Source organism: Salvelinus namaycush, chromosome 28 (genome assembly GCF_016432855.1).
Source record: "Salvelinus namaycush isolate Seneca chromosome 28, SaNama_1.0, whole genome shotgun sequence".
NCBI classification, from domain to species: domain Eukaryota; kingdom Metazoa; phylum Chordata; class Actinopteri; order Salmoniformes; family Salmonidae; genus Salvelinus; species Salvelinus namaycush.
The window spans coordinates 19,735,577-19,759,346 of NC_052334.1; the positions used below are offsets into that span (position 1 = coordinate 19,735,577).

The 23,770-nt window shown below is 41.7% G+C and overlaps 1 protein-coding gene across 8 annotated transcripts in view; it reads right to left on the reverse strand.

The window, feature by feature from the left end:
• The window catches only part of LOC120023791 (kinesin light chain 1), a 48,938-nt gene extending 25,433 nt beyond the window's left edge, over nt 1-23,505 (reverse strand). For all 8 annotated transcript variants that reach the window (XR_005472752.1, XM_038967898.1, XM_038967899.1 and 5 more), the window contains exon 1: nt 23,058-23,505. The gene's annotated coding sequence lies outside the window, so the exon portion shown is untranslated. The remainder of the gene's footprint in view (nt 1-23,057) is intronic.
• Nucleotides 23,506-23,770: the final 265 nt, after the last annotated feature.

Consider the following 23,770-nt stretch of genomic DNA (forward strand, 5'->3'; position numbering starts at 1 on the left):
AAAGGTCTTTGTTTCTGGCCATTTTGAGCCTCTACTCAAACCCACAAATGCTGATGCTCCAGATACACAACTAGTCTAAATAAGGCCAGTTTTATTGCTTCTTTAATAAGCACAACCGTTTTCAGCTGTGCTAACATAATTGCAAAAGGGTTCTCTCATGATCAATTAGCCTTTTAAAATTATAAACTTGGATTAGCTAAGACAACGTGCCATTGGAACACAGGAGTGATGGTTGCTGATAATGGGCCTCTGTACTAGAGGTTGGCCGATTAATTAGGGGCAATTTCAAGATCTCACAACAATCGGTAATCTGCCTTTTTGGATGCCGATTACATAGCAATCCATGAAGAAACTGTGTGGCAGGCTGACCACCTGTTACACGAGTGTAGCGTCAAAAGGACCTTGTGGCTGCAATGAGCCAAGGTAAGTTGCTAGCTAGCATTAAACGTATCTTGTAAAAAAAAAAAAAAAATCTTCACATAATCACTAGTTAACTACACATGGTTGATGATATTACTAGGTTAACTAGCTTGTCCTGCGTTGCATATAATCAATGCGGTGCCTGTTAATTTATCATCGAATCACAGCCTAATTCAACTTCGCCAAACGGGTGAAGACTTAACAAAAGCGCATTCCCGAAAAAAGCACAATCTTTGCACAAATGTACCTAACCATAAACATCAATGCCTTTCTTAAAATCAATACAAATAACTATTCTTTTTTAACCTGCATATTAAGTTAAAATAAATGCATGTTAGCAGGCAATATTAATTAGGGAAATTGTGTCGCTTCTCTTGTGCTCAGTGCAAGCAGAGTCAGGGTATATGCAGCAGTTTGGGCCGCCTGGCTCGTTGCGAACTGTGTTTCTTCCTAACAAAGATCGTAATTAATTTGCCAGAATTTTACATTATGACATAACATTGAAGTTTGTGCAATGTAACAGCAATATTTAGACTTCGGGTTGCCACGCGTTCGGAACGGTTCCGTATTTCACTGAAAGAATAAATTTTTTGTTTTCGAAATGATAGTTTCCAGTTATGACCATATTAATGACCAAAGGCTTGTATTTCTGTGTGTTTATTATAATTAAGTCTATGGTTTGATATTTGATAGAACAATCTGACAGCGGTGGTAGGCAGCAGCAGGCTCGTAAGCATTCATTCAAACAGCACTTTACTGCGTTTTCGAGCAGCTCTTAGCAACGCTTGAAGCACAGCGCTGTTAATGACTTCAAGCCTATCAAGTCCCGAGATTAGGCTGGCAATACTAAAGTGACTATAAGAACATCCAATAGTCAAAGGTATATGAAATACAAATGGTATAGAGAGAAAGTCGACGCGTCATAATAACTACAACATAAAACTTCTTAACTGGGAATGTTGAAGAAGTTGGAATATTGAACCACCAGCTTTCATATGTTCTCATGTTCTGAGCAAGGAACTTAAATGTTAGCTATTTTACATGGCACATATTGCAATTTTACTTTCTTCTACAACACTGTGTTTTTGCATTATTTAAACCACATTGAACATGTTTCATTATTTATTTGACACTAAATAGATTTTATTTATGTATTATATTAAGTTAAAATAAAAGGGTTGATTCAGTATTGTTGTAATTGTTATTACAAATACATATAAAAAATGAAAGAATAATAATAAATCAGCCGATTAATCGAAATCGGCTTTTTTTGGTCCTCCAGTAAATCGTTATCGGTGTTAAAAAAAATCATAAACTTGGTCAACCTCTACTCTGTACGCCTATGTAGATATTCCATTAAAAATCAGCCGTTTCTAGCTAGAGTAGTCATTTACAACATTAACAATGTCTACACTGTATTTCTGATCAATTGATTTGATGTTATTTTAAATATTTCTTTTCAAAAACAAGGACATTTCGAAGTGACCCCAAACTTTTGAACGGTAGTGTAAATACCACAGTCCTCTTACAAGTGATTGGCCTGACTGAAACATGGCTCAAGCCTGATGAGCTTACTGTGTTAAATGAGGCCTCTCCTCCTGTTTACACTAGTAACCATATGCCCCGTGCATCCTGCAAAGGCAGAGGTGTTGCTAACATTTACGACAGCTTAAACCCCAACCAAGGATTATCAAAAATGGGCCTTTAAATTCTCGGACAACCCAAAGATTCGTAGATGCCCTTCCAGACTCCCTCTCTGTAGATGATTTGTTTGTAAGTTGTACGTTTCAGTGTTCCTCAAGGTTCCGTTTTAGGACCACTATTGTTTTCACAATATATTCTACCTCTTGGTGATGTCATTTGGAAACAATGTCAACTTTCACTGCTATGAGAGATGCTAGTTATAGGTCCCAAGAAACAAAGAGATCTGATGTTGGATTTAACAATTAATCGTGATGGTTGTACAGTCATCCCAAATAAAACTGAAGGACCTCAGCGTTATTCTGGACTCTGATCTCTCTTTTAAAGAACATATCAAGAAAATTTCAAGGACAGCTTTTTTCCATCTTGGTAACATTGCAAAAATAAGAAACCTTATGTCCAAAAATGATGCATAAAAGCTAATCCATGCTTTTGTCACTTCTAGATTAGACTACTGCAATGCTCTACTCTCTGGCTACCCGGATAAAGCACTAAATAAACTTCAGTTAGTGCTAAACACGGCTGCTAGAATCTTGACTAGAACCCCAAAACTTGATCATATTACTCCAGTGCTAGCGTCTCTACACTGGCGTCCTGTTAAGGCTAGTGATGATTTCAAGGTTTTATTGCTAACCTACAAAGCATTACACGGGCTTGCTCCTACCCACCTCTCCGATTTGGTCCTGCAGTACATACCTACACGTACGCTACGGTCAAAAGACGCAGGCCTCATTGTCCTTGGCATTTCTACAGCTAAAGGAAGGGCTTTCTCCTATAGAGCTCCATTTTTATGGAATGGTCTGCCTATCCATGTGAGAGACGCAGACTCTGTCTCGACCTTTAAGTCTTTATTGACGACTCATCTCTTCAGTAGGTCCTATGATTGAGTGTGATCTGGCCCAGGGGTGAGGTGAACGGAAAGGCACTGGAGCGACGAACTGCCCTTGCTGTCTCTGCCTGGCTGGTTCCCCTCTCTCCACTGGGATTCTCTGCCTGTAACCCCATTACGGGGGCTGAGTCACTGGCGCTCTTCCATCCCATCCATAGGAGGGGTGCGTCACTTGAGTGGGTTGAGTCACTGACGTGATCTTCCTGTAAGGGTTTGGCGCCCCCTCGGGCTCGTGCGGTGGAGGAACTCTTCGTCTCAGGGTAGCAAGTTGGTGGTCTGTTGAGATCACTCTAGTGGTATGGGGGCTGTGCTTTGGCAAAGTGGGTGGGGTTATATCCTGCCTGGTTGGCCTTGTCCGAGGGTATCATCCACAGTGTCTCCCGGCCCCCCTAGTATCTATGCTGCAATAGTATATGTGCCGAGGGGCTAGGGTCAGTCTTCCTTCTCTCTCTCATAACTCGTGGCTGGCCCCAGTCCACCTGGTCGTGCTGCTGTTGTTTGGGGTTTTAGACTGGGTTTCTGTATAGCACTTTGTGACATCTGCTGATGTAAAAAGGGCTTTATAAATACATTTTAATAACTTTTCTTTTTGCTGACGTTTACTTACACCGGTCGTATTCAGCGTGTTACACGTTCGTAAAAACATCAGTTATTCTGTGCTCTGGCACACTGAAATCAGAGTAGATAGCCAGAGTTAATTTACGAACGCAAGAAATATGCTAACTAGATAAGTTGTTTAAGTTCAGCATTGCTAGCTAGCTAAGCGATTCTCATTTCTTGCTAGCTAACCAAATGACCTGCCTCTATAGCTGTAGCCACCGAAAAAACTATGAGGGGAAAATGTCAGTCACTCAAACTAGCCCTTGTTATTTTGATTGTATTGACATTCCCAGCCTTAATTAAATGTCAGTTTTTGTCCAAAATTTGGAAACTGAAACAGTGCATCCCGAATGTGTTGAGCAGCAAACAATGTACCAGACCAGCTGTGACTTACAACCTGATAGCAATATGTTTTGGACTACCAAGAAATGAATTGGTGAATTATATGAATCATGCAATGAGCTGCATCCATCTATTCTGACAACAATGCCTTACCGTACATCATGGAATTTTGGGCCCAATATAACATTGTTGTATAGCACACTATATTACTTATACAACTAATATAAGGCCAGGACATGAGTAGAAATTAACGTGGGCATTGTTTAATGCGTTTCACAGGAAGAACATTCCAAGCATTTCAAAGTAAGCAAGCAAGGGGGGGTTACAGGTGCCCTAAAGGGACAAAACTAGATTATCAATACACAACATATTCCTCCCCCTTTACTTTTGATGACTCATAAGGGAAAAGTAAATATTCACTGTTTTGCCTATTGTTTTCTTTTTAATATAAGTTCTCTTAATGTAAATAAATTAACATTTCAGAATAACCTTTTCTGAACTAGGGAAAGAGGGTAGACTGCCTCAGTTCTCAGACTTAAGCCTGGGGTGTATTCTGCCCCAATGTCAGAGGTTAGTCTGAACTAAATAGTCAACCTGTCAGGGGGTCATCTTTCTCTTGCAGGGTAATGACGACGTAATGACGACGTACAGGTGAGTCTACAGTCACATTGTCTCTGAGCCTGAGTGGTGATGGTGTATGCCCAGACTGGGGTGCAACAGTACCCTGAGTAGGCACTCTGGCTGGTTCAGGTGAGTCTGGAGCACTTTCCACATTTGTATGTTGCTGCAGTGGATGTTCAGGCTCATAGTCATGGTAGGTCTCCAGTAGCTGATCTTGGTTTGTCACTTGACAGGAGTCATCTCTGAGGTTGGTTCCTGGCAACAGTTGATCCACGTGTCTCCTCCAGATTATGTTTTCCGGTGTATGAACTGTGTAGGACACAGGCCCTGTTTGTGCAACCACTGTAGCTGGTATCCACTTTGGACCTTTGCAGTAGTTCCGAGCAAGAACTCTCTCCAGCTATGACGCTTCTGTCTTTTGCTTTGCTCAGTCTCTCCACCTGTGCTCTCTGTTGTGTCTGTACAACCTGTTTAGTCTTTGGAGGTCAAGTCGAGTGCGAAGCTGTCTTTTCATCATGGCTGACGCAGGTGCCACTTTGGTTGTAGTGTGGGGAGTGTTTCTGTAGGTTAACAGGAAGGTGTTTAGGCGCCTATTGAGGGAGCCGTCCCCTTGTGATGATTTTAAAGCTTGCTTCATCGTTTGGACAAACCTTTCAGCGAGGCCGTTTGTTGCAAGGTGATAGGGCGCTGACTTGATGTGCTAAATTCCATTTGCTTCCATGAATGACCGGCACTCTTCAGACACCAGTTGGGGGCAATTATCGCTAATGAGTTGCGTTGGCAAGCCGAAGTGACTGAAGATTGACCGGAGCTCTTCGATGGTTCTCTCCGCTGAGGTGCTCTTCATCACTGTGACCTCAGGCCATTTGCTGTGTGCGTCAACTACGACTAAGAACATACGATCCTCCAGTGGGCCTGCATAGTCTATGTGAACTCGCTGACCAGGCTCCTCTGGGAAGTCCCATGGGTTTAGTGGCGCTACCTGAGGCATGTTCCTCATCTTTTGACATGCAGAACATGACTTGACCTTGTCTTCGATAGCTGCGTCCAAACCTGGCCACCAAAAGTAGATGAGTGCAATCTCCTTCATTCGCACCATGCCACAGTGCCCTGAATGGAGTTCTTCAAGCACCTGCCTTCTCAGTGGCGGCGGTATGATGACTAAAAAAACCCATAGCAAGCATCCAAACTGAACTGTGAGCTCATTTCTCCTCACTAGGTAAGGGAAACCTTGAGAGGCCATCTGCATTGCAGTGCTGCTCATACCTTCTGTACTTAATATCGTACTGGTGAGCAGATAACAATAATGCCCATCGTTGCATGCAGCAAGTGACGGAATGCCGGTGTGGGGACCAAAGATTGAGGCGAGGGGTCTATGGTCGGTCAGCAGTGTGAATCGTCGGCCAAACAGAAACTGATGACATTTCTTAACTCCAAACACAATGGCGAGTGCTTCAGGCTCTGTCTGTGCATAATTGCTCTCGGCTTTACTTAAGGTCCGTGATGCAAAAGCAATTGGCCTTTCTTCACCTGATGGCATGATGTGTGAGACAACCGCACCACATGCCAACTGTAATGGCAAGTTAGGGTTGAAGTGGGTTAGGGCCTCTGACTGAGCTAAGGCTGTTTTCACTTTCTTGAAGGCGTCCTCACATCTGTCTGTCCACTTCCACTGTTTGGTTTTGTTCAAAAGTTCATGCAGTGGCTTTAACATGTTAGCTAGGTTTGGCACAAACTTTGTTTAGTATGTCAGTAGTCCTAAGAATGATCTCAGCTGACTCACGTTCTGTGGGGATGGAGCTTCCGCAACGGGCTTCACCTTCAATGGCGCCTTGTGGAGCCCCGAACTGTCGATGACGTGGCCCAGGTACTCAGAGGGTCGGAAAAACTTGCATTTGTCCTTCCGGACCCTCAGACCGTACTCATCCAATCTCTGTAGTGTAGCATTCAGGTTTCTCAGGTGCTCCTTCTCGTTTTTGCCGGTGATGAGTTGATCGAGGTAACATTGGACGTGAGCCCGCACGTGAGCCCGCTCAGTATCTGATCCATAGCTCTCTGAAGCAAGGCCGGAGCTGAGGTGATTCCAAAAGGAAGCCTCCGGTACCTGTACAGTCCTTTGTGAGTCACTATGGTCAACAGTTCTTGTGACTCTTGGTCCACATGCATCTGTAGATAGACTTATGTCAGGCCTATCTTACTGAATTTTTGTCCTCCAGCTAAACCAGAAAAGAGGTCGTCAATGAGGGGTAGTGGATATTTTTCAGCAGTCAAGACTGGGTTAATGGGGACTTTGAAATCACCAGAGTCAGAGTGATCCATCTTTTTTATGACTGGAACAACGGGTGTAGCCCATTCACTAACATTCACTGGATCCAATACTCCACTCTCGACTAGTCTGTTTAGCTCAATTTCAACTTTTGGTTTTATGGCGTATGGGACAGGTCTAGCTTTGAAGCATTTTGGCTTGCTGTTTGGTTTCACGGTCAGTTTAACTGTTATGTCTTTCATACAGCCAAGTTCTCATTTGAACACATCCGCGTGTTTCCTCAATATCCCTTGTAGGTTTGTGTCCTCTTTTGCAACCATGTGAATTTCTGCCAGTTTAGTTTAATCTTTTGCAGCCATGTGCGTCCTAGCAATGCTGGATGGTTGCCTTTCACAATGTAGAGTGGTAGCTTTACCTTCTGTTTGTTGAGCTCCACTGTAACAATCACACTTCCTCTCACTGGAACAATCTCACCGGTGTATGTTTTCAGCATCATCTTTGTGGGCTGCAGTGTGAGGTGATGTAGTTTCTCCTTGTATACAGCCTCAGACAGCAAAGATATGGCTGCTCCAGTGTCCACTTGCATCCGTATTGCGTTTCCATCCAGTAGTGGTGTCACCCAGTATCTGTGTCCATTGTCTGAAATGGACAAAACATGCAAAGATTCCTCCCCTTCAGACAGAGTATCACTTTGTTCATCCTGTGTGCTCCATTTTATGCACTTTCTTTTTGTACTCCCTGAAGTCACTTTTCCTTTGTTCAGTACTTTTGTTTGATTGTCTCTTTTTGTTTTTACATGCACGTTCGATGTGACCCTTTTTTTCCAAAACTTCTGCAGTCTAATTCTTTCCACCAACACTCCTCTGCTTGGTGACCTGGTTTCCCACAGTGATAGCATGGCTTGCCACCTCGTGCCTTGTTTTTTAACTCCGTAGACACCTTATACACTTGGGTCGATGCACTTAGCTGTTTGTGTGTCTTTATTTGCCATTTCCATTGACGTACTCACTTCTATTGCTCTCTGCAATGTTAAGTTACTCTCAGTCAAAAGGCGTTTCTGAATTGCGTCGCTGCGCATGCCACACACTAACCTATCACGTGGTGTCACTCATTGATCGCCCAAATTCAGTGTTCAGATAACTGTTTCAATACAGCCACAAACTGTGAGATTGATTCCCCCTCTTGATTCCTCTTATGAAACCTGAATCTCTCTGCAATTATCAGTAGTTTGGGAGAATAATGTCCTTTTAAGGTCGCCACAATTTGATCATATGATTTATCACCAGGTTTTTCAGGCGTTACTAGGCTGTGCAGTAGATTTCATGTTTTTCTTCCCATAAGTCAAAAATGTTGGCACAACAACTTCTGCTTTAATTCCATTTGCCAACACAAAGTACTCAAAACGTTCTGTGTAAGAACTCCATTGTTCCACAGATTCAAATGTTCCTATATTTCCAACCAATGCAGACATTTTCGGTTTATTTTACTTTCTCACACTTTTCAGACGGTCCCTTACTCCCAGACCCTTTTTTCTTCTTTTAACTCATGATGACTTCACTTTCTCCCGCAGCAAAACTCTTCCTATCCCTCGAGGCTCTCGTTTCTGTGACATCAAAAGATAGCTAGCATCACTCGACTGGCTAGCTTCACGTTTTGTTTGCGTCTTTCTACAGCGGAGAAAAAACTAATTTAACCGACTTTCTGCCGAAGATAATGAGCACAAACACGAGAACGTTTCTTCCTTGTCGCCAGTTGTAGTATAGCACACTGTATTACGTATACAACTAATATAAGGACAGGACATGAGACGGGAGTAGAAATTAACGTGGGCATTTTTTTAATGCATTTCACAGGAAGAACAATCCAAGCATTTCAAAGTAGGTAAGCAAGGGGGGTTACAGGTAGAGGTCGACCGATTATGATTTTTCAACGCCGACACCGATTATTGGAGGACAAAAAAAAGCCGATACCGATTAATCGGCTGATTTATTTAACACGAAACACAGACCTTATTTGAAGTAGATCAAGACATTCTCTATGGAAGACATGAACGGTAAAATAACGAAGGAACCCCTTTCAAATTCAGCCGCAAGTTATTACAAGAATTATAACGCGTCGACTATTTCTCTCTAAACCATATACCTTTGACTAATCCGGAAACTATCACCTCGAAAACAAAAAGATTTTTCCGTTCCGTATTTTATCTAAAGGGTGGCATCCATGAGTCTAAATATTCCTGTTACATTGCACAACCTTCAATGTTATGTCATAATTACGTACAATTCTAGCAAATTAGTTCGCAAAGAGCCAGGCGGCCCAAACTGTTGCATATACCCTGACTCTGTGTGCAATGAACGCAAGAGAAATGACAATTTCACCTGGTTAATATTGCCTGCTAACCTGGATTTATTTTAGCTAAATATGCAGGTTTAAAAATATATACTTGTGTATTGATTTTAAGAAAGGCATTGATGTTTATGGTTAAGTACACATTGGAGCAATGACAGTCATTGATTGATTGTTTTTTATAAGATAAGTTTAATGCTAGCTAGCAATTTACCTTAGCTTACTGCATTCGCGTAACAGGCAGGCTCCTCGTGGAGTGCAATGTAATCAGGTGTTAGAGCATTGGACTAGTTAACTGTAAGGTTGCAAGATTGGATCCCGAGCTGACAAGGTTAAAAATCTGTCGTTCTGCCCCTGAACGAGGCAGAACGTTCCTAGGCCATCATTGAAAATAAGAATGTGTTCTTAACTGACTTGCCTAGTTAAATAAAGATTAAATAAAGGTCTAAAAAAAAAAAAAAACTTGAAATCGGCCATTCCGATTAATCGGTCGACCTCTAGTTACAGGTGCCCTAAACGGACAAAACTAGAATATCAATACACAAACATATTTTTAAAACATCTTATAAAGTTGGTTTTGTAGCATAAACTTGAAATTTGATTTGATATGAATTTGATATGACCGATTTTATGATTGTTTGATATCTGCAAAGTAGTTAAAACGCTGTCCGTACCAATTTAATAGTCTGAATGGAGGTGTTATTTTTAACTGTAGGACAGCAAGAAAGTGCATGCAGACTCAATTAGCCTATCCAGCAGGCCAGCCAATTTAGCCAGCAGGCCAGCCACCATTCACCATTTTCTTTCTGTATCAAACTTTCATGCTCTAGTTTTTGTTTCTTTCTTCAGATGAAACCCAGAACAAAAAGGACCATAGGGAGGAAGAGGGAAATATTTTGATGTTATCGTTAAAAATGTACATCTGGTTTAAAGCGTAGCCCGGGGAGACTCAGTGTCCTTAAAAGGGGTGTTAAAACACATACAAGCACTTCCCTGAAGTCAAATTTGTTGCAGTTATGGAGATGCAGAGGGGAGGTAGGATCCTCAAATGAACAAATTCCCTGCACAATAAGGTGTTGAAAGGCTTTAGGGAATGAATGCATACAGTAGGCTACGTCTAGAAAACAAATAGACCACAGGTGACCGACAGAGATTTACTTCATACTGTATGAGCCAATGACCCAAAGTGAGAGAGCTGCACAGAAGGCACCTCTAGACCTCTATGCATTAAATCATTGACTGGCAGTTACCACCACCTCAGACAAGTTCCCGGAGGTTTTAGATGCAGGAATTCGTCTGCCATTGAAATCATTGGGTGGGCCGCCTAAGCATTATTTCAGTCCAAACAGCGCAAAACATTTCTTGAAAAAGCTTTCACTGTAAATTTAAGACAAAAAACAAAGTATGTAGAAAATATAATGTGTACCTATAAGCACACCAAAATCTAAGTTCACATTTCTAACATGTACTGCTCTAATTTTTGTAATAAAAGTAGAGATCAAATGTAAGATTAATCTCTCATTTGAATCTTTATGACTTTTATATGACAAATATTTGATAAAATATGTGAAAAGTCCAGGCTGGGCTTAATGGGTGGAGAATGTACCGTTTAAGTCCATGCATATTCCAAATAAGCCCACTTCTTCAATAATACATTTTAATTCATTTCTAAAATATTCAAAACTTAACAGACAATTCTTATGTAAAATTGTATTATATTCATCTCCCCTAAAGTTAATAAAATAAACTGATCATTACTAATCCATGAAAGTAGCACTCATAACAGCGGTGTGGTCCAATCATATCCACAGAGATCAATGTGGACTTTAGTTCTTGCCAACCAGTTTCACACCTGATTCAACTAATCAGACTTCAATCGAAACATGATTAGTGGAATCAGGTGTGTTATTGCATGGTTAGAACAAAAACACACCCACACAACTTTCAATTAATTATCTGAAATCTGATTTAGATTTGCTGTACTGCTATTCTTGTTAATTACTTCAACAAAATGTAGGGCGGCCCAGCCCCCTTAGTGACTACTATCAAGTTCACTCAAGAGGGTTTATTGTCTTCTCGGGTATTCAGCCTTCTCTGTGCTGCTCTCCACATCCTGAGGTCTGATATCTACAGTAATGCTATTGATCAACAACTCATTGGGGCTGGCTGATATTTTGAATTAAATAGATTAATTCAAATGTATGTTTTAGCACGAAGTACCAAATGCCTGTATATTGCAAAAAATGGAGGTCCATTTTTTTCTCTCCAGTATTTATGAGTGTTTATCTTTTGTGTCGTTTCCTTCACTCCTTCTGTGCTGTGTGCAGTTTACCAGAGAGGAAGAGGTAGAGAGAGGCCCAACTCGTCTCCCTCCAGCATATGGTATTTGTTTCGCCCACCAAGCCAGAAGTTGTTGTATGGAGGTCAATGAGTGTCAAATTTGGTAAACACATTTTTTGGAGGGTTTATTTCTTACGTGGTTTATTTAATCGAATAGAAGTTGCGTAATGCTTAGATTGTTACGAGTGTACTGATATACAGTACTAGTCAAAAGTTTAGACACCTACTCATTCAAGGGTTTCTTTATATTCATAGTTTCTACATTGTAAAATACAGAGAAGACATCAAAACTATGTAATAACACATATGAAATCATGTAGTAACCCCCCAAAAGTGTTAAACAAATCAAAATATATTTTATATTTGAGATTCTTCAAAGTAGCCACCCTTTGCCTTGATGACAGCTTTGCACACTGGCATTCTCTCAACCAGCTTCATGAGATAGTCGCCTTGTTAAAGGTCATTTGTGGAATGCGTTTGAGCCAATCAGTTGTGTTGTGACATGGTAGGGGTGGTATACAGAAGATAGCCCTATTTGGTGAAAGACCAAGTCCATCATATGGCAAGAACTGCTCAAATAAGCAAAGAGAAATGACAGTCCATTACTTTAAGACATGAAGGTCAGTCAATGCGGAAAATTTCAATAACCTTGGAAGTGCCTTCAAGTGCACTCGCAAAAACCATCAACAGCTGTGATGAAACTGGCTCTCAGGAAGACCGCCACAGGAAAGGAATACCCAGTTACCTCTGCTGCTGAGGATAAGTTCATTCGAGTCACCAGCCTCAGAAATTGCAGCCCAAATAAATGCTTCAGTGTAAATTAAAAATCACTGATGCATTTTGATCATGTCTTATGATTAACTTGTGCAAATAAGTTCAATACATTTTTTACTATTGTCGAATTCCGTTTTAATCTATGGATTTCGTTGATTCTGTCCACGTTTTCCGCATGCAGACTTTACAAGGCTCGACAGTGCCCTTCACCCAAAAGTGCATGAGTAGTCATCTTCTTGTCCCTCATTTGGTTGCATTTTTTACCACCACTTGTAGGTCTTCTATCCATGACATCCCTCAACTCTGATCTTATTCTTCTCTCTCTGCATCAACGACTCTGTCCACTCCAAAAGTTATTGGAGAGAGTACAGGTTTATAATTATGCCTAATTGTTTCTAAATCTTGGTAAAGACAACATCGTTACATGCATAACTGTCGTTTTTGGGTGTTTTAATCAACTTACATCTGAAAAAAAAAAAAATGATGCTCATGTTCATAGAATATTAGGGATATCAACACACTATCCCCGTGTTTCAATGCAAACCGGGCTTAATAGGAGCATACTGTGCTTAATTGGAACAGTAATTTATGGTTAAAAAGACAGAAAAGCTAAATCTACTCAGAAAATATTTGGAAACCAATGGTTTGAGGTATAAATATACACTAACAGGGCTCTCCAACCCTGTTCCTGGAGAGCTACCGTCCAGTAGTTTTTTCCTCCAACCCCAATCTAGCGCAACTGATTCCAATAATTAGCTGGTTAAACTGAACCAGGTAAATTTACAACTGGGGTTGGAGGGAAAACCTACCGGATGGTAGCTTTCCAAGAACAGGGTTGGAGAGCACTGCACTATAGACTACAATTGTGCAAAGTTAATAATGATTATTTTGAAGCCCACCCAAGACAAATGAAACATTTATAAAAATGCCATGTATAACAATACGAGGTTCATTTAACAGTAAAATAAGACAAAATGCATTTAAAAATGTAAACTGTGACTCCCTGAAATATAATATATTGTTCTAGTTCACCATGTTATGTTGCTACTGTGTGACTGAAATGTAGACACGACAGCTAGCATGAAAAAACCCATGTTTTCAATTGGCAAGAAATAGTAATGAACCCCCATAAAATATATGTTATGTGCATATTTCAGCACATCAATCTCAAATCAAACTTAATTTGCCACATGCACCAAATACAAGTGTAGACTTTACCGTGAAATACTTACTTACAAGCCCTTAACCAACAGTGCAGTTCAAGAAGAAAATATTTACTAAGTAGGCTAAATTAAAAAGTAATAATAAAAAGTAACAATAAGAATAACGAGGCTATATACAGGGGGCACCGGTACCGAGTCAGTGTGCAGGGGTACAGGCTAGTTGAGGTAATCTGTACATGTAGATGGGGCCGAAGTGATTATGCATAAGTAACAAACAAACAGCGAGTAGCAGCAGTGCACAAGAGTGGGGGTGTCAATGTAAATTGTCCGGTGGCGATTTTTATGAATTATTCAGCAGTCTAATGGCTTGGGGGAGGAAGATGTTGAGGAGCCTTTTGGTCCTAGACTTGGAGCTCCGGTACCTCTTGCCGTGTGGTAGCAGAGAAAACAGTGTATAACTTGGGTGACTGGAGTCTGACAATTTTATGGGCTTTCCTCTGACACCGCCTATTATATAGGTCCTGGATGGCAGGAAGCTTGGCCCCAGTGATGTGCTGGGCCGTTCGCACTACCCTCTGTAGCGCCTTACGGCCAGATGCCGATCAGTTGCCATACCAGGCGGTGATGCAACCGGTCAGGATGCTCTCAATGGTGCAGCTGTAGAACATTTTGAGGATCTGGGGACCCATGCCACATCTTTTCAGTCTCCTGAGGGGGAAAAGGTTTTGTCATGCATTCTTCACGACTGTCTTGATATGTTTGGACCATGATAGTTCGTTGGTGATGTGGACACCAAGGAACTTGAAACTCTCAACCCGTTCCACGACATCCCCATCAATGTCAATGGGGGCCTGTTCGGCCTGCCTTCTCCTGTAGTCCACGATCAGCTCCTTTGTCTTGCTAACATTGAGGGAGAAGTTGTTGGCCTGGCACCACACTGCCAGTTCTCTGACCTCCTCCCTATAGGCCGTCTCATCGTTGTTGGTGATCAGGCCTACCACGGTGTCGTCAGCAAACTTAATGATGGTGTTGGAGTCATGTTTGGCCATGCAGTCGTGGGTGAACAGGGAATACAGGAGGGGACTAAGTACACACCCCTGAAGGGCCCCAGTGTTAAGGATCAGTGTGGCAGGCATGTTGTTGCCTACTCTTACCACCTGGGGGCGGCCCGTCAGGAAGTCCAGGATCCAGTTGCAGAGGGAGGTGTTTAGCCCCAGGGTCCTTAGCTTATCGATGAGCTTCGTGGGCACTATGGTGTTGAATGCTGAGCTGTAGTCGATAAACAGCATTCTCACATAGGTGTTCCTTTTGTCCAGATGAGAAAGGGCAGTGTGGAGAGCGATTGAGATTGCGTCATCTTTAGATCTGTTGGTGCGGTATGCGAATTGGAGTGGGTCTAGTGTCCGGGAGAATGCTGATATGAGCCATGACCAGCCTTTCAAAGCACTTCATGGGCTACTGACGTGAGTGCCACGGGGCGGTAATCATTTAGGCAGGTTACATTCGCTTCCTTGGGCACAGGGACTACGGTGGTCTGCTTGAAACATGTAAGTATTACAGACTTGGTCAGGGAGAGGTTGAAAATGTGAGTGAAGACACTTGACAGTTGGTCCGCGCATGCTTTGAGTACATGTCCTGGTAATCCGCCTGGCACAGTGGCTTTGTGAATGTTGACCTGTTTAAAAGGTTTTGTGCATGTCGGCTACCAAGAGTGTTATCACACAGTTATCCAGAACAGCTGGTGCTCTCGTGCATGCTTCAGTGTTGCTTGCCTCGAAGCGGGCATAAAAGGCATTTAGCTCGTCTGGTAGGCTCGCGTCACTGGACAGCTCGCGTCTGGATTTCCCTTTGTAGTCGGTAATAGTTTTCAAACCCTGGCACATCTGACGAGCGTCAGAGCCGGTGTAGTAGGATTCAATCTTAATCCTGCAATGATGCTTTACTTGTTTGATGGTTAGTCTGAGGGCATTGGGGGATTTATTATAAGCGTCCGGATTAGTGTCCCGTTCCTTGAAAGCGGCAGCTCTAGCCTTTAGCTCGATGCAGGTGTTGCCTGTAATCCATGGATTCTGGTTGGGATATGTACGTACAGTCACTGTGGGGACGACATCATCGATGCACTTATTGATGAAGCCGATGACTGAGGTGGGGTATTCCTCAATGCCATTGGATGAATCCCGGAACATATTCCAGTCTGTGCTAGCAAAACAGTCCTTTAGTGTAGCAGCTGTGTCATCTGACCACTTCCGTATTGAGCGAGTCACTGGTACTTCCTGCTTTAGTTTTTGCTTGTAAGAAGGAATCAGGAGGATAGAATTGTGGTCAGATTTGCCAAATGGAGGGCGGGGGAGAGCTTTGTATGCATCTCTGTGTGGGGAGTAAAGGAGGTCTAGGATTTTTCCCCCCCTGGTTGCACATCTGACATGCTGGTAAAAATGTGGTAAAAATGATTTAAGTTTGACTGCATTAAAATCCCCGGCCACTAGGAGCGCCGCTTCCGGGTGAGCATTTTCTTGTTTGCTTATGGCCCTATAGAGTTGGTTGAGAGCGGTCTTAGTGCCAGCTTCGCTTTGTGGTGGTAAATAGACGGCAACGAATAATACAGATGAGAACTCTCTTGGTAGATAGTGTGGTCGACAGCTTATCATAAAGTACTCTACCTCAGGCGAGCAATACCTAAAGACTTCTTTACTATTAGACATCGCGCACCAGCTGTATTTGACAAAAAGACACACCCCCACCCCTAGTCTTACCAGAGGTAGCGTCTCTGTTCTGCTGGTGCATGGAAAATCCCGCCAGCTCTACATTGTCTGTTTCTTCGTTCAGCCACGTCTCGGTGAAGCATGTTAGTTTTTAATGTCCCATTTTTAAAATCCTCTTAATTTTACATAAAGTAGAAAATCACTTATCTTAGAAGATACTAAAAATACCTGGGAAATACTTTTTTCTTGCTTTGAAATTGGCCAACAGTGGGAACTTACAAATAACTAGTGATGCACCGATATGGCATTTTTGGCCCGATAACAAATATTGCCAAAAAATAAACAATCAATACCAATACACAATATTTACAATTTTAGCGGTCTTTTAAGCATTCTAGTACAGTTACTAAGTTCACACACACACACGGACAGAGGTCTAAGGCACTGCATCTCAGTGCAAGAGGCGTCACTAGAGTCCCTGGTTCGAATCCAGGCAGTATCACATTCGGCCATGATTGGGAGTCCCATAGGGCAATGCACAATTGGCCCAGCATCGTCCGGGTTTGGCCGGGGTAGGCAGTCATTGTAAATAACAATTTGTTCTTTACTGACTTGCCTAGTTAAATAAAAGGTTACACACACACCACACTGACCAAAGTCATTTTGTTGGCATTTATCCCCATTACCAGTAAAACATAATCAAAACCTATTTCTTTCACTTACTTGCTGTGCTGTTTCCTTGTTCATTTGCTCAGTCGTTTCATTCTCAACCAGGATTTCATCATACAAGTCAAGCAGTGAAGTTTCAGTTCTGTCTGTCCGTGGCCCCTCTTCCTCAGAGCGCATTGTCACTGTGTCCGTTTCCATCTTGTCCAGCTGTGTATGTAACATTTCACGTAAACCCTGTTTCTTGTCTGCATCGACGTAGCGGTCCTTGTACATAGCATCGAGCATGATGGTGACACAGTAAAGAGAGAATGCCACCGACTCGCTTGTTCACAGCCTGTGTCGGCAGTTTTGTTGAGCAGGAGTTTCAATGCCATGACAGAGGGTACCACGTCTGCTGCAGGCGCAGTTGATGAGCTTATTTCTCGAGTCAGTTGTTCAAATGGCAGCAGCAGTATGACAACCAGCACATTCATGAGCATGCAATACAACTTTCCGCAGTACGAAATCCTCGACGTCCCACTGTGCTGTCAGACTCTGCATGCTCATGGGCCTGATATCGCTGGTCCAAATGTCAGTCGTGAAGGTAATAGCAGTCGGTGAAAGCCAACATGACCCACGACAGAGAACGGTTGATTGTCAAGGGCAAAAATGTCCATTATCTTGGTGTTAATGGATTTCGCCTTAGAGTAAGAACATTTTACGCAAGACAACTCAATCAAATGACTGCTCGACTGCTCAATCCACACAGCAGACATTGCGGGCTAGGTTAGGAATGCTGTGTTGCACGCCAAGCGCAACATTTTACATGGCGTCATTACATCATGAACCTATGTTATATTGGTATACACGTCAGCTTTGACATCAGTTTTGCACATTGGCGTTAAACATCGGGCCGATGCTGGTATTTTTAGCTAATATCGGACGATTCCGATATGTTCACCGATATATCGTGCATCCCTACACATACAGTTGAAGTCGGAAGTTCACATTCACCTTAGTCAAATACATTTAAACTCAGTTTCAAAATTCCTGACATTTAATCTTAGTAAAGATTCCCGTGTCTTAGGTCAGTTACGATCACCACTTTATTTTAAGAATGTGAAATGTCAGAATAATAGCAGAGAGAATTATTTATTTCAGCATTTATTTATTTCATCACATTCCCAGTGGGTCAGAAGTTTACATACGCTCAATTAGTACTACATTGCCTTTAAATTGTTTAACTTGGGTCAACCGTTTCAGGTAGCCTTCTACAAGCTTCCCACAATAAGATGGGTGAATTTTGGCCCATTCCTCCTGACAGAGCTGGTGTGACTGAGTCAGGTTTGTAGGCCTCCTTGCTTGCACACGCTTTTTCAGTTCTGCCCACACATTTTCTATAAGTTTGATCTCAGGGCTTTGTGATGGCCACTCCAATACCCTGACTTTGTTGTCCTTTAGCCATTATGACACAACTTTGGACGTACGCTTGGGGTCATTGTCCATTTGGAAGACCCATTTAAGACCAAGCTTTAACTTCATGACTGATGTCTTGAGATGTTGCTACAATATAGCCACATAATTTTCTTACCTCATGATGCCATCTATTTTGTAAAGTGCACCAGTCCCTCCTGCAGCAAAGCACCCCCACAACATGATGCTGCCACCCTCGTGCTTCACTGTTGGGATGGTGTTCTTCGGCTTGCAAGCCTCCCCCTTTTTCCTCCAAACATAACGATGGTCATTATGGCCAAACAGTTCTATTTTTGTTTCATCAGACCAGAGGACATTTCTCCAAAAAGTATGATCTTTGTCCCCATGTGCAGTTGCAAACCGTAGTCTGGCGCTTTTTATGGCGGTTTTGGAGCAGTGGCTTCTTCCTTGCCGAGCGGACTTTCAGGTTATGCCGATATAGGACTCGTTTTAAAGGGATATAGATGCTTTTGTACCCGTTTACTCCAGCATCTTCAAAAGGTCCTTTGCTGTTGTTCTGGGATTGATTTGCACTTTTTGCACCAAAGTACGTTCATCTCTAGGAGACAGAACGCGTCTCCTTCCTGAGCGGTATGATGGCTGCGTGGTCCAATGGTGTTCATACTTGCGTACTATTGTTTGTACAGATGAATGTGGTACCTTCAGGCGTTTGAAAATTGCTCCCAAGGATGAACCAGACTTGTGGAGGTCTACAATTGTTTTTCTGAGTTCTTGGCTGATTTCTTTTCATTTTCCCATGATGTCAAGCAAAGAGGCACTGAGTTTGAAGTTAGGCCTTGAAATACATCCACAGGTACACCTCCAATTGAATCAAATGATGTCAATTAGCCTATCAAAAGCTTCTAAAGCCGTGACATCATTTTCTGGAATTTTCCAAGCTGTTTAAAGGCACAGTCAACTTAGTGTATGTAAACTTCTGACCCACTGGAATTGTGATACAGCGAATTATAAGTGAAATAATCTGTCTGTAAACAATTGTTGGAAAAATGACTAGTGTCATGCACAAAGTAGATGTCCTAACCGACTTGCCAAAACTATAGTTTGTTAACAAGAAATGTGTGGTGGTTGAAAAACAAGTTAATGACTCCAACGTATGTAAACTTCAGACTTCAACTGTATCTGTCAATAACTTAATAAAACATCTGATTGGCTCAGTATATGTTTAAGCAAAAGAACACAGCATGAGCATGAGCTGAAAAATTCATAGAACTGCAGGAAATTAGCTTTAAAACTGCAACAAAAAAATCAACTCCATTGAAAAATGTATAGAATGGCAGAAAATATGCTTAAAATGCAAAAATGTCTCAATATCGCCAAGATGGGGGCCTCTAAAATTCTCTAAAATTAGCCGCATTGATGGGCCGGTGACTTTAATCAATATATTTGCCTGTATTTACACCCCAAAAATCAAATGCTAATTAGCATCTAATGTGGCTATCATAAAGAACTACAAATGCCATGATCTGGACAAGACTGCCAAATCTCTGGATTAAACTAATGTTAGCTAAATGTAGTAATGAATAAATTGGCTACATTTCTTTAAAAAGGTCAATTCTGTGAACTGTCTTGTGCAAGTTTTAAATTGACACAATACCTGTTCTACGACACACGTTCCGCTAGCGGAACCCCCCCACAACATTCCGCTGAAAAGGCAGCGCGAGAAATTCAAAAATATTTTTTGAAATATGTAACATTCACACAATAACAAGTCCAATACAGCAAATGAAAGATAAACATCTTGTTAATCTACCTATCGTGTCCGATTTCAAAAATGCTTTACAGCAAAAACACAACATATGATTATGTTAGATCACCGCCAAGTCCAAAAAACACAGCCATTTTCCCAGCCAAAGATAGGAGTCACAAAACGCAGAAATATAGATAAAATTAATCACTAACCTTTGATGATCTTCATCAGATGACACTCATAGGACATTATGTTACACAATACATGTATGTTTTGTTCGATAATGTGCATATTTATATCAAAATCTCAGTTTACATTGGCGCCATGTTCAGAAATGCCTCCAAAATATCCGGAGAAATTGCAGAGAGCCACATCAAATAACGGGAAATACTCAAACTTTGATGAAAGATACATGTTTTACATAGAATTAAAGATACACTTGTTCTTAATGCAACCACTGTTTCAGATTTCAAAAAAACTTTACGGAAAAAGCACACCATGCAATAAATCTGAGACGGCGCTCAAATATAACAACATTTCTCCGCCATGTTCGAGTCAACAGAAATACGAAATTAAATATTCCCTTACCTTTGATGATCTTCATCAGAATGCACTCCCAGGAATCCTAGTTCCACAATAAATTGTTGTTTTGTTCGATAATGTCCGGTATTTATGTCCAAGTAGCTACTTTTGCTAGCGCGTTTAGTAAACATATCCAAACGCTCGCGCCGGTCCAGGCAAACTCGGACGAAAACTTCAAAAAGTTATATAACAGGTCGAATAAACTGGTCAAACTAAGTAGAGAATCAATCTTCAGGATGTTGTTATCATATATATCCAATAACGTTCCAACCGGAGCATTCCTTCGTGTCTGTAGAAGTTATGGAACGCAAGGCGATATCATGAGGAAAGCGCATGACCAGGAACTGGCAATCTGCCAGACCACTGACTCATTCCCCTCTCATCCGGCCCCACAACACAGCATAAGCTTCATTCAACGTTCTACAGACTGTTGACATCTAGTGGAAGGCGTAGGAAGTGCAAACAGATCCATATCTTACAGGGATTTGAACAGGCGATGAGTTGAATATCGACCAGCCTCAGAATTTCAACTTCCTGTTTGGAAGTTTGCCTGCCATATGAGTTCTGTTATACTCACAGACATAATTCAAACAGTTTTAGAAACTTCAGAGTGGTTTCTACCCAATAGTAATAATAATATGCATATATTAGCATTTGGGACAGAGTAGGACGCAGTTCAATTTGGACACGCTATTCATCCAAAGTGAAAATGCTGCCCCCCCTGTCAGCTAGAGATGATGTGCAGGAATTTGCATGGATTTGTAGTTTTGCATGATGTCTACTTTGATGCTAATTAATATTTTCGAATCTGAGAGTAAATAGATCTGGATATATTGATAAAAGTCCCCTTGTCCAAGAGAGTTTTACATGGTTATCAAAACATCATGCCAGGGTAAGCCTACACGAAAAACAGTCCTTATTTTAAGTGTTTCTAAAATCCACTATGGGAAATATTAATGGTGGGAAAACAATTGGAACCACTTCCCTGATTGACGGCTAGGTTTTATAACACCTCCACTACAGCAGAGAAAGCAAAAACCAATCAGTGAAAAAGAGGAACCAACACAGTGCTTGTACTGGCGAACATTCTTGCATTAAGATGTAGAGATTATGTAAGACTACTCATAGGGTTAGTCAGCCTTGTGCAAGCTGATAATCATCAACTGTGACTCCGGAGCAAGGATACTGAGAGAAACGTTCCCACCCAACCAGCCAGCCACCCCACACTGACCCCACACTGACCACAACAGTGTTTAAAACAACAGGCAGGGCCTTCAGTGTGTGTGTGTGTGTGTCATTGTTCTATCCATGTACTATGCAGCATCCACAATTTATAGATGGCAGCTTGGGCTCCAGTCTAAGGGATTTGCATGGTTACTTTGCCCTGGGGCATCTTCACACTGAGGACGGAATCTAACAAGGCCATTTGACTGCACTGGCCCTGTCCTCCTCACACTGACACTCAGGCCAGGACATAATCAGCTTCAAAATAACCCTTCACTTAAATTTTTCGAGTTCAGTAGACATGTGTGGACCCATGGATATTTTTGGTAATTCAATGCAGCTCGAGAAGCAAGAAATGAAGGGTGGGTACTGATGGGGTGGGGTAGGTACAGTGAGTGTGTAGTGAGTGTGTGTGTATAGTATTACTTCAGCTGTACTATTCATCCAAAAATAAAGAAAAAAAACGACACAAAACATCTGCCAACTCTGAGACTCCACGAGAGTGGCAAGTTCCTCAGTTCCACACAGCCTAGTAGTATTCACATTCACAGCCACCTGACTTTCAACCCCCCTGACTTTCAAACCCCCAGCTGCCAGCCCAAATACACTGGGTTCAGTATCCCTAGTCACCACAGCGTCTACATACTCCTGATCAACAGACACACTTTGAGGGCACACGAGTCCTCCTACAGAACAGCCCTCCTGAATTTCAATGACAACCATCAACGCTAGGCAAGCTGTCACAGAAAAAAAACAATAGTTCAGAGGGTGAGGAGAACATATATCTAGCTAATGTAGACACATAGATACTTGTCCAACTGAACTGTTGTTTTCATTAAGGTCCCCTTCTCGGTTATCTAATTAACTATTCGTATTCTATAAATGGAGGAATCGGTAGTACCTGTTAAGTGTCCTCAAACCTAGCTAGCCGCAGTTTTAGTGCGTGGTTTGTGTTTATAACAGATAAATTACTGTAGTTAGCTAGCATAAACTTCCTGAATACTCCTAACAACCTAATCTCAGGATAAATCAATAACAAGTGTACTGTAGCTAGCCACATGCTGTACGCAACATGTTATAATTTCTCAGATTAATTTACTTCTGTTAATTGAACAGAAAGAGATTGCTTTAACTAGATGAAATGATATCGGTAACAGTCTGTTCGGCATCTAACTAGCTAACGTTAGCTGGTTGTCAACGTTAGCTGGTTGTCAACATTAGCTGCCACTGACAGACAATCCCAGCCAGTCAATCTTACCGTTCTATTGAACATCCGTTGTCCCCAAGTAAAGTGTTAGTCCGACTTAAATCTGAATCAAAACTGAAATGTTGTATACCTCAAAGACCAAAATATTAACCGTTTATAAACTTAGCTCAGCTAACCTAGCGAACTATTTAATATCTTGCGCTTTTTTTCCTTACTGACCGGAGATACCTAAACCAATGCAGTTTAGCTAGCTAACTTTAACCTAGCTGTCACGCCGCGAATTTGATTGCTTATCGCTGCATCATCGGTGACTACATACCAAAGTACGTCAAGAGATTGCGAAACAAAAATGACATATATTCGCCTGTGTTACATGATCTTTCAAGTTAGCTAAATACACGAGCTACTTTTCATTTCATGTAACTACCCAGCTAGGTCTAACATCTCTAGAGACAAATTTAGTCGGACTAACGCTGTGCGAAAATGGCGTTGCCTTCCTCGCGAACCAGCTCCCTTCCTTGATCATGATGTCATCATATTTAGATTAAAGCGGCAATCAGGAGTAGAAACAATCACAAAGCGAATCCATCGCCACTGTTCTTGTAAAAAGATGAGTGATGGGGCTGGAGAAATGTACCACTCTCAAATTCATTTACAAAGCTATGGATGCAAGGACCGACCATCCATGATTTCAAAATTATAGTTTTAACCATGTTTGGAGGTTTTATAGTGTTCGTTTACTTTGTTTATAAAACTTGTAGTAA